Here is a 15,160-nt window from a genome sequence, read left to right as displayed (position 1 = left end):
TTGCTGTTAGTTAAACTATTCAACCTGAATAGTCAGTTTGTATTTACATGTGTGTGTATATATATATGTATGTATTTGTGTATATTGTTGTATCAGAAACCCATGGTGGTGGAAATTCATTGAGAATAGTGAAGAAAAAGCTGGGAAGTCAACTATGGCAGCTCTTTTGCCCACTTGGATAATATTTCAGTAGCCACCATGGAGTCCTCAGCTTTTCCATATTTATCATATTTGCACTACAATACAAATAACACAAATGACACAAAACTGAATTGATTGTTCTTTTTTGTTCTGTAGATGAGATGTTTCTCAGTCCTGAGATCCGAGGATCCTCTCTGCCATCAGTTTTTGGAAGCATCTAAAGGACAACTGGGAACTGCAGTGCTATGTGGAGAGCTGGCAGGTCTGTGAAAGCCCTCTGTTAGACTTTCCATCCAAGTCTGCTTTGTTCTTGGAGCTGCACAGCTTGCAGTTTGACTTCTACACCCTGTTGTAATGACTCTTTCCATGTGAGTGCATCATCCTACAGGAAGCTAATTGACTTTGACTTCCCTGCTTCTCTTCTCAGTGGGTGATGCCAGTTGTAATTCTTTTATTGATTGTTTAGAACAATTAGCGGAAAACAAATTTCTCCAAAGAACAGATAATTTGGTTTTGTTGCTCTCTACCATTAAAGCTGAACAATTTGTTATCTGGGGAAAAAAAAAAATGAATAGGGAACACATTCTGTCTGTTTATTAGCTGAAGAGGGACAGGTTAGCTCATCATTAATGTCATCAGTAATTAGCGCTCTCGTGCTGCCACCATCTGCACCAGGGGCTGGCAGTCTGTCAGCAGCCTCCAGTGCCAGGGCTGATGGTGTCTGTCTGTGCCAAGCCATGGGCAGGCCCTGTGTGATCCCAACATTTGTAAACAGCAGTGGGCTAATGGGATCGAACCAGGCAGTTTTGTTGGATCTGTGGCTGCTGCCCTGGGAAGGACACGAGGCTTCAAACCTCCCCGGGCAATTCCCAGTCATTGGGTCACCAGCACCGGGCTCAGGATGCCACTCTCAATTAATCAGAGTTCTGCTGGTCACAGCTGGTTTTTGTTTCCATTTGGGACGAGGTTTGGGAAGGCAAATGTGACCTGTGCTCACATTCCATCGGCATCACTGCCCTCCACAACAGCCAGCACGGAAACCCTGACGTGTCCCACAGAGGCCTCCTTAATTGGATAGGCTTCCTAGTTGTTAGGGGGTAATAGCTTCTTATTCTACTCCAGACTGAAAAGAATGGATTTTACTTGACACAAGTCTTTTCAAATCAAAAAAAAACCCAACCAGGGAAAAAGGTAATAATTCTGTAATGTTTAGGCACTAGTCGAGGTGTTTTACTGACTCTCATTTCTGTTATTCAGGTTTTATTTTGAGGAAAAAAAGTTCTGAAAATTCTCACTGCTTGGTAAAATCACTTGTGAAGGTCAAGAGGATCTTTAGATCCTGCATGCAGGGATTTGGAAGCTTGTGTTGGAATGGCTCTCTGCCAGGTTTAAATTTGCATCATGGTTACTATGAAGGAAATGATTATGCATGGAAGGGGTTAGTGAGGTGTTTAGTAGTTTTTCACTGGTACTCTCCTGTTCTGTGCATTCAGTCATGTGGATTGTACATCCAAGTACAGGTGGAATTTAAATGCTTCCCTTGGCACGTGGTTTTGAAGCCACACTAAGATGTATTACTTCAGGTATCATGGAAATTATAGTTAGGGAATATCTATTAATAGTGCTTATTCCTCATATCTGGACATTTTCTTCTCCAGGAGCACACAGGTGTTAAAAATGCGAGTTCCCACTGGCATTGTAGGAAAACTCATGTCACAGCTGTAAGGTAGAGCACAATTCCCAAGGGACTGCTAAATGTTTGTGTTGGATGCACGGAGCCTGAGTATATTCAGGGAGTAATCTCTGTTTCTAGTGGGAGAACATGGATCTGCCTTTGGAAACTCTGAATCTCAGTCAGAGGTGGGAGGAGTCAGGAATTTCAGAGTCATTAAAATGCATTTCCAAAGATCTAGTGTTAGCAAGAGGTGCAGTTGGGTAACTTGTTCTCTTAAAAATGGACAGAAGTGGAGGCAAGAGCAAAATAGGGGAAAGTACAAAGGATAACAGGAAAGCTGGGATGTCTCAATATATTAAGTCACTTTGTGGAAAAAGGGCAGCATGTGTGTGTGTATATATATATATATGTATATATATATATAATTTGGAAAGGGAATAATTTAAGGAAGGTGATACTGTAATAAACAAGAAAGTTAGGAGTATTTTATGACTTAATATCCTAAAATGCTTATTTACAAATGCAAAAGGTAGTTTGCACTCGTGGGCTGATCCAAAACAACTGGAATCAAAATGTTCCTTTGGGTTTCAGCAGCTTTACTCCCAGGTGACTTTTCCAGTGTTTTCTGGGTAAATTTACTGCATGCAAATTTTTACAGAATTTGCTGCCTTCGGCTGCCATTAGAAATCAGCTATTCTAAGGAATGTACAGAATAAACATGTCATGAAAAAAATCAGGTGTTTAAGGTCCAAATGGAATAGCAATATGGTTTATAAGAATCTTTTGTTGTTCCATTTACTTCTGTGGCATTTGAGTAATTGTTACGTGATGTGCCCATTCGCATATTTAGATATAAAATTTAAAATTATATTTTACATTATATTTTAAAGATACATATCTGTCTATCTTGAGGTATCAGTGGATCAATACAGAAAACAAAGTCGTTTTAGCTTTGGGATTAGAGGAGGAAAAAGAGGTTTTAATCCACAGTTCTGGGGTACAATTGTAACTTCTCTGTCACTTTCTTACACATAAAGTGGAAAACCATTACAGATACTAAAATTAAATATTATGCCAATACTGTAAATGCAGTGTGAGGATTTACTGTATTACTGAGCTCTTTAGAATATTAACATTCCTTGGCTTCACTGAGAAGCATTGACTGATTCCAGGTGAGTCACCTCAGACAACAAAGCCCACTGTTGGTGGAATCTGTCACACAGAGCATGAGGTGACAATTCCCAAGGGCCACGTGTAGATGTGAGGATATTTTGTTACACTGTGGTGACTCACATTCCTTTAGTTCTCATTAGTTTACACTGTATTCTATTATAGAAAAATTGATTTCTGTTAACTTCCACCTTCACTTAACGTACACATATCATTTAATGAGCATAATATACCTTAAAATATTAAATTACAGCCTTTCTACCTCCCAGGTAGACTGTCAGACCTGGTGGTGTAAATTAATATGTAATGCTGCACAGCTAACAAATTCCATTTAGCCAAGCAGCTCCCGGGGCTGGAGTTTTCCACTGAAATCAATGGAGAGACTTAGAATGGCTCCATTAATTGCTAAAATAAGAGTGTGCATTCACAAGATCAAACTCAGTTAACTTTTTTTTTTAAGATTCGTATGAAGTAGACTGTTACCCTCTGATACTGAATCCTCTTTTCCCTCAGGCTGAAATTTTGTATATTATTTTTCAAAACACCTGCTGAGTTGGGACAGAAGAAACTAAGCAACCCGTGATATCATTTTTCATTTAGAAAAATATGTTGTAGTCGTAGAAGATTATTATAAATTGTTTCTTGATTGTAAATAATATACATCCAGACAATAGATAATTAATTGCAGGCAAAGTTCAATTAAGAAAGGTCACCTTAAATGTGCCTTATTTTATTTGTCTCCCTGATTATCGCTGGTCAGATGTAATTACATACTTGTCAAATTGCAGCTCTGGAAAGATGGGTTAAATGTCACTGTAAATTGCAGGTTTTAAAAAAGTAATTAATACATACTTCTTGACTATTTTTAGGTTGGGTTCACTGGGTTTTTTGGTCTGACAATACCACCAAAGCTTAAAGCAATCAGAGGTGACTCAAAACACACTCAAAATACCCATTTAATTTTAATAAGACTTGGACCTGAAGAACTCCATTATAGGCAGATAAAGTCTTGGATCTAACTGAGGTTCAGAATTGCTTCTTGCCTGAGTAAATGAACAGCAGAGTAGAAATTTGGGCCTTTTTTAATTCTCTCTGTTCCTGACAATCTAGTTAGATTGTTGCAAGATGGATAATTTACTAGCCACAGTTATTTCTGATTTTGCACTAGGCACTATTTATAATAATGAGCACCAACTCCAAACTTTGTAGCCTCTTGGTTTTTTTCTTCCATCTTCCCCCTTGCCCTTCACAGCTTTTCTTTGTGCTGTTGTTGGACACATCTTGAGAGTTATTGTATCAACAGTCAACTTTTTAGATGGTTTTGAGGTGTGCTGGCACTGACATCTGCAAAGCTGTCCAGGGCACTTGAACACACCCCTCCTCTGGCAGTGCTGGGAGCAGTGCTGGGTATCAGATCTGAGCAAAGGCAGCTCAGGTTTCCTGGTGCCAGCTGGTATTACATTTATGGGGATCAAGAAAATAAACCAGGTTTGCCCAGAATGCCGTAACCTATTCCAAATGCAAGTAAAGGGGTTGGGAATCTGAATCCCTCCTTTATCCCAACTGCTGGAGCTAGAGGGTGAGTGGGAGAAAGCCAAGCTGTGAGCTAAGGTGAGGAGAGGCTCAGTGAGAAAGGGCATTGATGGAAATCCCTGGGGTGAATGGAAGTGGACTTGCAGCAGGTTTGCATCAATTGGAAAGCTTTCTGGTCACCTCCTTTGACCACAGAGTGTGAGGCTTCATTGTCTTTCTCCTCTTCATGTCATGAGGCATCTCATGTTGAAGAGTTACACCCCACAGCAAAGTAGAAAACATACAGAAAAATATGTACTAGACCTTTGTCAGCCTCTTTTCTGCTGGGAAAGGGTGGCTGACAGGGGTATACAGACACCACTACTGCTGACAGCAGTTGAAAAAATTAGCAGGTTTTTACTGTTCTGTAAATATTTGGATCGTGATAAACAGTTTGATTTTGGGTACAGACCACTCTTCAGTAAAGTGTAGTGCCACCTAAATTTGCTTTTTGGTGTGAGTCAGAGCTGTGTCCTCGAGCCAGACTGAACTTACCTCAGGTCTTAATGGACCTGAACTGACAACCCTCAGACACTCACTTTATTGACATCTTCATAGGACAGAGAACTGTTTGTTTCTGGTTTTTTTTGCCAACTCTGTTACCTCAAATAATCAAAATTCAGGACTTCACAATGACTCCTCAGTGATAAAAGGACACTTTCCTTTGACTGGTGTCCTTTGAGATGGGCGGGTTCTGAACATCAGCCAGGGATCAGTGCAGTTTCACAAGTGCAGTCCTTGGGAAATAGCACAGAATTCTTTGCACGAATATGCAGGCTTGCTTTTGAAAGTTGCACTCAAAACTCATTATGGATTATTTTCAATTATGAATCAAAGCTCTGAGAATGCTTTTTTTTTAATGGGGTTAATCTGACACGGGAAAAGAGGATAACTTTGCCGGTGTAGATTGCATATGCAAACAGGAAGCCTATGGAGCCTTCATGCTTCAAGTGCAGTGTGTGATTCTTTTTAGATTCAGCCACGAACATTTTCTGTGGCAGTACTCCACTCCTTTTGTTTTATGGTATCAAATGAAGACTGGGACATTAAAAGCAGGGCATGAGAGAAATGAAAAATGTCAGTAAAAGCAGCTGATGAAAACCTTATTAAGCAGCTATGCATGTCAGGCTGTGTTCCTTCTGTAATGTATATGTTCGTAATAACAGCTCTGAATTCTGCAGGGAGCTATAAGTAATGAACAAAATTGGTCAAGCAAAAAAAAGGACTTATTGGAAACTTGAGTGCTGTTGAGTCCCATAATATGCAAACTGTACATCTGCATAAAATAAGCCTGTGCCCCGCTGATAGCTTTTATATTGTTCCCCTTGTATACTTCAATTTGTTTGCTGGGCTGAGTTTGCTGCAGCAAATGTTTTATGGTGAGAATTACGTCCCCAATTTCCATAAGTAGCCAAGTGTTCACTGTCAATATCAATAACAAGGCAAAATGTAAAACTGAACAGGACAGACAGTGTCTCCAAGGAGAAGGCTGCCCTCTTACCTAGAGTGGAAAGTTTCTGGTGTTAACGTATCCTTCCCAGTGGAGGAACAAAATAATGAGGGGAGGGAATGATCAAAGCATTGCAAATACCGTGTGAAGGAAGCTACAGTGTGAAGAGTTAGGCTGTACAAAAGACAAAAAAAGAAGAAAAACAAAAGCACTGACAAACTACTTTGCCTAGAAAGACAGAAACTAAAGAGGTGGGAACAGTCTGGAATTGGTAAAGAAATAAAACCTGTTGACTTGGAGCAAAAATTGCTCAAAAATTGCACCAAAAACTACTTCCTTGAAACTCTTAGAGTAACATGAATGAAGAATAAAACAAAAAAAACCTGTGCTCAGCAAGGTTTTGAGGTGGGGATATGTATGTTTTACTAGGAAAGCCTCAGGCTCTTTCTTGGTTTTCTGTGAGAAAAAGGTGGCTGATCTGAGGGAGCTGCCTTGAGTAAACCTGAGGATAGGAAACTGGGGGAAATCATAAAGACAGAGAAGCAAAAAGCTGAGTATTTCCTTGCCTATGGGAACATGGAATAGTAGAAAGGTGGACAGGTGGAAGGATGTGATATTAGAGTTGAGAATTAATACATACATCCCTTTTGAAACAGGAACAGGTCTTAAAGAAAATTATACATTAGCAAATCAGATCAAATTTTAATTCATTATTTAACTGGAAACTTGAAATCAGACTAACATTTAAATATAACTATTAGCTTTCTGCCCACCTCTACATTTGGAGTAGACTGGGAGTTTGTATTCAAGTGTCAGCTGATCACCTGAGAAGTGAGGAAGGGCTGCTCTTGTGTGGGACTCACCTCACCTGCTGGTGGCAAATTATCTAAGATCTCCCTGTGGTTCCTGGGGAGAGCCTGGACAGCTCCATCCCATTTATCTTACAGTGTCAAAAGCCTCTTTGCTCCTTACAGTACGAGCTGGTGCTCAGGTCTTTATACAGCCAGGCAGGTTTGTGAAAGGCAGTCTCATATTCTTCTGGAGTACTGATACAGTAAGGAAATAATGCCATAAAAACTCGTAATAAAAAGGTCCATTACATTCTGTTGGTACTAAAGTTTTAATTTGTTAGGCACCCAGGCACTGGGATGGGAGACTGGAGAGCAGTGTAAATGGATACTAGTCCAGGAACAGCCCAAGGAAAAAATACACAGTAAAATAATGATTTTCAAATATATTTTTGGACAAACCTGAAGCACATTTTTACGACCCATGATGAATGAGCTGAACATACAGTTTAATGTTTTCCAGCAGATGAGTTAGAGATGATTGACCAGGGTGACACACAGGTCAGCTGGGAGTGGAGCAAGAGAGAAAGACACAGGATAAACAGCTACAGGAGGACATCAGGACAGCAGAAATGGGGCAGAGGTTTGGGACTGGAAACAAAATCAGTTTTTTATTTAGGGAGCAGAGGATGAAGAGTCTGAATTCCGTGGTGTCATATCTGAGATGTGCCAAGATACTCTGGGAAAATTGGTGGCATTCAGGTGAAATGTGTAGCAGCAGAAATGCAAGAACTTTGATGCTCTCCTCACCATGTGTCTTTAATATCTATTGTGGGTGATGCTTTGACTTAAAAGAATTTTTGGAAGTTAAATCTTCAGTTTTCAGCTCCAAAAACCTTAAAACCTCGCAACACATATCCAAAAGTGTCCCCAAAAGAGTAAATGTGCTTTGACATATTTCTTTGTTCTTTGGAAGTAAATGAAACAATTAGTCCAAATGAAGCACTTCATCACCGAAACCCAGAGGAATTCCTTGGCTGCTGACAGATCATGAATAATAATAGAGTGTGCAGAAAAGGAGGAGGTGACAAACAAAAGCTGATTTCAAAGACTCCTGAGCTGGGTTAACTCGTTCTGAAGTGTTCAGGTTCTATTTCAGAGTGTCCAGTGAGCCAAAAGTGTTACAGTGGGTTCTGTGAGCTTCTGCAAAGCACTTCATCTACTCATTTCTATCATAAATAACTGACTGTTCTCCAATTTCATGTTAGATGTGGTCAGTGGAGATCTTTATTTAAAATATTTATTCTTAATATATATATTTATTTATAGTATTTATGTATTTATAATATTTATTATAAGAGTGTTCACTTGCAAATAATATAAGGACAAACTGAGCTTTCTGCTTTCTCTTAAAACCTGTTTATTTTATTTCACAACCATCTTGTCCATCTCCACCACATTGTTCTGTTTCGGCTCTTCCTAATTTCTAGTTTAGAAGTCTGTACATTTTAAGAAAGTTGTTAAATTAGGTATAGTTTGGTGAGCTGCAGCATCACAGGTGATTTTACAGATCCCAGGGCATTTACCCTCATCATTATTTTGCTTTGAGTCAGTGGGCTCTCTGGCTGACTTTCACTTGTGGTCCCAGACATATTAACAGCTACACCCCAACTAAAGTGTGTACCACTAGGGATTGTCTTCAAGCCCAATAAGCTTCCTGTTATTTCCTATCTTAAAATCTCTGCTAAGTAATAAAAATTAAAAAAAGAGAGGGGGGGAAAAAAAAGGTTGAGGTCACACTGCAGCTGCAACCTCATTGAGAATTCAGGCGGGAAACACAAGCTAATCGATACAAAAATAACACCTAAAAAGGACACATTAATAATCTTGGACATGAAAGAATATTTTAAAAGCCCCATAGTCTCTGCAGTTTAATAATATCTGAGAGTAGTAACTACTTTAGCAAACAGAAGGATGCTTTTTGGGAAGCTGGTGACAAGTAGCCAAGTGGTCCCATGCTTATTTATAGTTTAGGGGACTGGTATTTTTGAGCAAAATTTTATTAATTAACAAGACAATTTCTTTTTGAAGTAGGATCCCCATCAATGAAATTGACTTTCAAATGAAGAAAGTTCTGCAATCCTTAAAGTTAAAAATTTTTTTTTGTAATTATTATATGTATTTTTTTCTGTGTGTCTCCTCTATAGCCATCTAGCTAATTGTGAACAGTGATTTCCCCTGAGGTAAAGTTGGGGGGGAAATGAAACAGGCCAAAAAAGGGGGAAAGAAGGGGAAATCTGTAGATGAAAGATTTCTTGAAGTGCTAAAACAAAAATGTGGAAGACTTGGGAATGGGGAAAGAAAGCCTGAAATGAAGTGAATTGCAAGAGGGAGAAACAGGGTGGAAATTATGAATGAAATTGCTTTCCAACTGTTCTCCCATTTTCTCTCAGCGAACCGCAATACCAGATTGTCAGCACAGTTCTAGTGTCTCCCACAATTCCATTTCAGGGCTATGGAAGAGAGGTTCCAATTTGCATTTACTTCTTAAGACTTACAAATGTGCCTTTTCCCAATAAACAGAGAATCAGTGATGCACTTCATTGTTTCTTTCAGGTTTCTCAGCAGGAAGATTGGCCTCTTTACACTGGAAGACCTCTGTCTGTGGTGTTTGTATTTCCACTTGTTTTTGACAAGCTGAGTGAAATATATCAGTAAGTAACAGGATTTTGATAAAAATAAGATTGTATGTAGTTGGGAGTTACTGAATAAGTGAATTTAGAGTTCAGTTTGAACAAACCTGTGACTAACAGTAGTCAAGGATTAACAGATTATTAACTCAACATTCCTAACATTTATATGCTAACAGATTAAAATGTTTCACACCTGAACTAGGTGCTGTTCTGCTCATAAATGCATGTTTGCCTGTGTCATATTTTTGCAGTAAAATAGAGAGTAGCTTTATGTTGAGCCAGGCTTCTGACTGGGAGAACTAAACTGTGTTAACATGGTCTAACTCAAACCTCCCAGCTCCCACTGGGAACACACTGTGTGCAAGGCCATCCTACCACCTTCTCAGTGTCAGCTAAGATAATGTGGTCAAATAATGTCATCCTCTGTTTAAAAATACCATTCAGATAGTATTTTGGTTCTGATCCTGCAGAGACTGAACAACTTGGTTAATTGTGACCGTTGCACGTGACCAGAGAAGTCAATTTTAATCCTGCCTGTTTGGCATGAAAGAAATAGTGTAGCCACACATGTAAGTGCTTAATTTCCAAATGGTCTGATCTAATGAAGTCAGATTGGCATCTTAAAAATTCATTAAAAAGAGGAGCCCAGCTCAGTTATCTGAGTGCTCAGTCAGAATAATTGCTCTGAAATCAGGATTGGGGGCTTTTGTTTGTCTGTAGCAGGTGTGAGAGATTGGACTTGAGTCCTACCATGATTTGGGACATTTTGTCTCTGCTGCTGCTGTTCCTGAAGCACTAAATCTTTTGGGCAGTGCTCCTCAGAAGATGAGAGGGAAAGGAACAGTGCAGACCAAGAAGGTAAAGTATTTTAATGTCCTATATGGCATGTTCCTCCTCTGTCTTTATTACCTGTATATGATAACAACAGAATTGTTGGGCTCTTCAGACAATAATCTGTTTAAAGCTCTTGGAAAGTGCCTGTTTTTATCAGCATTAATTGCTTCCAGTGGGACTAAGCATTAGTAAAGGTAAGTCTTCATATCACCAGGGAATAATTAGAACAAAATGCAAAGGAAAGAGAAATAGAATGAAAATTGTTCTTATTATTCTTGTAGTAGCTAAGGTGGAAATATTTTTTCCATTTTTCTGTTAGTAATCATGTTTACAAATGTAGGTGGACTGTACTGTGTCCAAGCTCTGAGAAAGAATAAAGAAAAACACTGCTGTAAAGAACCAGGAAAATAGAATAGTTTTTATGAGACACCTCAGCAGTTACTCTTTTACTCAAATCATTAAATCTTCCTGTAACTAAGTGAAAAGCTTGTAGTGTTCATATACCCATCTCTGTAGGAATCCCTTCAATATTTTGTTCACTATGCAGAGGTATAGCTTAAGTTGGCCAATGCTAAGAGACCATCCTTGGTTTATTTTTCCTTGGGGACTTCTACACCACACAGGCTTTTTCTTTGACCTTTACATTCTCTTCTGAGGACAAGGGGTTGGAGTGTGCAGGATAACCAGAAATACCCACCCTGGCTCTGGAGAAAACCTACCCTGCTTCTGAGCACCAGAAGTCCTAAACATCTGGGGATCATTTGAAACTGTAGCTGCTCACTCACTATGGAAGACATGAAAGAAGCAGTTAATGTTTCTTTTCTGGGTAAGGAATTGATCTTTATCACCACTTTCCCTAAACTGCATTAATAACAATCACCAGGGACAGGAGAAGTACTGCATACTTTAAAGGCAGCAGGAGCTGCCCCGGGTCACGGAAGTAAAGGAGGAATTTGAATCTGAGTTTTACTTGTTTTCTATCCAGGAGCATGAACCTCTTTTGTTGGAAACACTTTTTGTGTGAAGTTTGACTGCAGCTTCTAAGGATATGTAAAAATAAATCAAGTTAACAACAACAGGGAGAAAGAAAAAATCCCTCCTGTGAGGCCTCAAAAAATTCTTTCTCTAGCAAAAAGGACTGTAAAGGTTTTTTGGGGTTTTTTTCCATCAAATGAAAATTTAGATTCATGCTGTTAAATTCTTACTGAGAAAAGTGTGAGGTACTGCTTTTGCTGATGTAGTGGAATAATGCAAGTACCAGTTTAAAATTTTAAAAGTTTCTCTAACGTGTGGAGTGAATTTGCCATCTCAACAACATACCCCACAGTTGTTTATGTGCCTTGGGGATGTTGCCTTAGAAGACCTTTACTTTTCTTAACTTTGGGAATGTAGCAATGCACAGATGTAAACAGCAATGCAAGATATTCATGATATAGGGGATTTTTTTAACTTTTCTTGACTATTTTTATAGGAACTTTTTCTGCACCACTCTGGCAAGGCAAATTTCCAAGTCTTTGATTTCTTGAGTCTTGCTGCTGTCAGATATTAATGGATGTTACTTGTTGAGCTCCCTGTGATGCTTTGAAAGGGTGCACTTGTGTGGATAAAAAAGGAGCTAGTTCTCTTGTTCACAGATTTTTTTTGAGCAGTAGAACTACAAAAGCATTGCTCCCCTTATGACAGAAGCAAGGCCCCCAGATCATACTTCATTCCTTCCAAATCCCTTGCTGCACCTGGAAAGAATGCCATAAAAACTGGGTTTTAGTGAAGTCAGAGAGGAAGAACCACATATAAACCCAACAGCACAAATTAAGGAGAGGTTCTTATCTGCCACAGACTAATTGGCTGGGGCCTACTGTTTCACATATCAGATCTCCCTGCTGTTCAGAGAATGCTGAGTGTGCCAGAAATAGTTTGTCCTTATGTGTGTGTCTATCTGTTCACAGATCACAGGCTGACCTGCTTCCTCTCCAGCCCTTCCTTTGGCAGCATCACCACTGATTTAGAAGGGGTGTGTATCCATCCACACTCCAGTAAACACTCTTTGTAGAGTTAGACACCACTCTTATTCCTCTTTATTGGGTCACATGTGGCCAAGGGTTCTGTTAAGTGCTCTATTATTATGGAAGTCAGTTTAATGACTGCATGCTATAAAAGTTAAAGCAATTATATGTAATGCATGGTGATCAATATGACTTCCAAATGTTCACATGCCATGCATGTCAGATTCCAGTTGGAAAACAAAACAAACCCCTCAAGGTTGCAGGCTGTGCTTTAGAAGAGCCACATGTTGTAACCTCAGAACCTCAAAATATCAGCTGGTTTCTGTGCATGATCAGAGCAGTGGAATCTGTGCCACATTCTGCCCTTTATTTCCTGGAATCTGGCTGCAGTAACAATCAGATGTGCACTTCTGCCAAATGCAGCCAGTGTTTGATCCACATTCAGATCAGGGAATTATCTGTACTTTTTTTTTTCCCTCCTGGCATATCTCATTCTGATATAATTTTTGTACAGGATATAACAAAGATAGATATGTAAATAAGGAATGACCTTTTCTAAAATTCATCTGTGGTGGCTCTTATATTGCTTTTAGGTGAAATGAAATCATCTACAGACACCAAATGAGATCAAGGACCATTGTGCTCTCAGACTGGAAGATGTAACCTTTTGTGAAACATTTAAAATCAAAACACTCTGGACACATAAAAGAAACAGATTTTTCACCTTCCTAGAAAGGAGAGCAGAAGTGATCGATCACTGTTGCCAGGAACACTTTGTCAGCAGAACCTCTGGAGGAGCCCAGGTAACTCTCATTTCAGTCCTTCAGCACAGATTTCTGTGTCCCACACATATTTGCTATCCTATGTGTACCTGCTTCTGCTGTTCTTATCCACTGCTAGTGCATACAGAGTGTTCATTTTTGTAAATTATCAGGCTGTAGATATATGTTACCAGAGTAAACTGAGCCTGAGCCATTCAGGAACTGCTTCTCTGTCCCTTCTGGTTCATCTTTTCCTTCTCCAGGGGCAATGGCACACAGGGAAGAGGTAGGTCTAAAGGCAAGGATAGCACCTGCCTTAACTGTCAAACACTGCTCTCTTTGTATTCATGAGTTTATATACAGTTCAGTTAAGGAAAAGGTCCAAATAAATAAATACCATTAAATATGAAAAGGACAACTGGAAAGACTGGATGAACCAGTCAGAAATCTCCAACTGGATTTTGTGGAATTCTTCCTTTGCAGGTGACCCTCTTTGTATGAGAAATATGCCCTCAAGCCCTGAAGTTTTAAATTTTATCAAAATGTGTTAACTTACTTGATTTTTGCTGAGGGTTGCAGTATTTCTTGAAAAGTTTATATGAAGGGTTTGGATGTGATTTTTTTTTCCTGCACCTACAGGAATGTTATCATCTGTTCTGAAGCAAATCAACTTCCTGGGAGCTTTACCATTATTCAGGTTAGGGTCATGTAAGCTGTGTAGGAATATTGCCATCAGATAAATAGACCAACAATGCTGAAACAAGGCATTTGAATATTACATTTGCTTTTATATATTGAAATAAAATGGTATGTATGGAATTTTATTTAATAGAACATGAATGTGATTTTAGGTAAATGTGTCCAACAGGCTGAAGCAAATGCTTGAAAGTTTTTATTTTATTACTTTGCTTATAGTGTGGTGGTATAAACTGCTTTTGTTAGTTTAATAACAAGGGTGGGAAGAGACCAAGTACTGGGAGATCAATTTAAAAAGTAGCTCAGAAGAATTAAACACAGGAGAGCAACTTCAAGGTGTCTGGTGTTTTATTTCATTGTAACAAAAATATTGCACATGGATTCATCAAACACAGTTGTTGGGTTTCCTTTTGTTCTTTGGTTTGTTCTTTCTGCTAAAACCTGTGGTAGGGCAGAATTAGTGCTGGAAATTTCCTTTCCTAATGACCTCAAATATACTCATTTTAAACAAGGCACCAAATAGGTGCCTTTTCAGAAAAGTGCCAGAGGCTCTTCTAGCACCATCAATGTGACACAGAAACGACACTAGATTAGGTATCTACAGTTATATTAAAAACTGCAAGTCTCAACAGAATTGTTTTTAAACTACTGCAAGATGTGTTTAGTGTTCATAGATTAAACATATATGGAGGTAGTCTTAAAAAAACACAGGGATTACAGAAATGTAAAAGACTTCATCTTTTCTTCAAGAAACCATTTACTATCAGCCATGATTTCTGAGTGGTATCTGTGAGATTACAGAAAATAAAAGCAGTGATTAGGGGAATGTAACAGATTTAATAGTTTTTTATTATTTACTATCAGTGATGATTTCTGAATGGTATCTGTGAGATCATAAAAAAATGCAGTGATTATGGGAATGTAACAGATCATTTAAAAAAAAAATACATTTACTATCAGCCGTGATTTCTGAATGTTACCTGAGAAATGATGAAAAAATGTAGTGATTATGGGAATGGAACAGATTTAATCATCTTTTATCATTTACTATCAGTCATGAATTCTGAATGTTACCTGTGAGAGCATAAAAAAAAATGCAATGGTTACAGGAATGTAACAGATTTAAACTTTTTTTTTTTTAAAAACCCCATTTATTATCAGTCATGATTTCTGAACATTATCTGTGAGATTATAAAAAAATGCAGTGATTCAGGGAATGTAACAGATTTAATCGTCTTTTATCACTTACTATCAGTCATGATTTCTGAATGTTTCTGTGAGATTAAAAAATTCTGGGAATGTAACAGATTTAATCATTTCTAAAAAAACACATTTACTATCAGTCATGATTTCTGAATGTTTCTGTGAGATTAAAAA

The 15,160-nt window shown here is 38.5% G+C and overlaps 1 long non-coding RNA gene across 4 annotated transcripts in view; it reads left to right on the top strand.

Annotated features, from left to right (window-relative positions):
• Positions 1 to 304: 304 nt before the first annotated feature.
• LOC108641561 overlaps positions 305 to 15,160 on the top strand; it is a 49,813-nt gene continuing 34,957 nt past the window's right edge. Inside the window, exons 1-5 of one of the 4 annotated variants that reach the window (XR_001922092.1) lie at positions 305 to 403; positions 9,413 to 9,510; positions 10,302 to 10,347; positions 10,980 to 11,149; positions 12,920 to 13,129. This is a non-coding gene — a long non-coding RNA (uncharacterized LOC108641561). Of the gene's footprint in view, positions 404 to 9,412; positions 9,511 to 10,209; positions 10,348 to 10,979; positions 11,150 to 12,919; positions 13,130 to 15,160 lie in introns of all 4 variants that reach the window. The other 3 variants (XR_001922091.1, XR_001922090.1, XR_001922093.1) reach the window with 3 other exon arrangements.

The sequence above is a fragment of the Manacus vitellinus genome, unplaced genomic scaffold (genome assembly GCF_001715985.3).
Source record: "Manacus vitellinus isolate BGI_N305 unplaced genomic scaffold, ASM171598v3 scaffold_69_pilon, whole genome shotgun sequence".
NCBI classification, from domain to species: domain Eukaryota; kingdom Metazoa; phylum Chordata; class Aves; order Passeriformes; family Pipridae; genus Manacus; species Manacus vitellinus.
The sequence above is the reverse complement of the archived record's forward strand: the minus strand, read 5'-3'. Positions and strand labels throughout refer to the sequence as shown.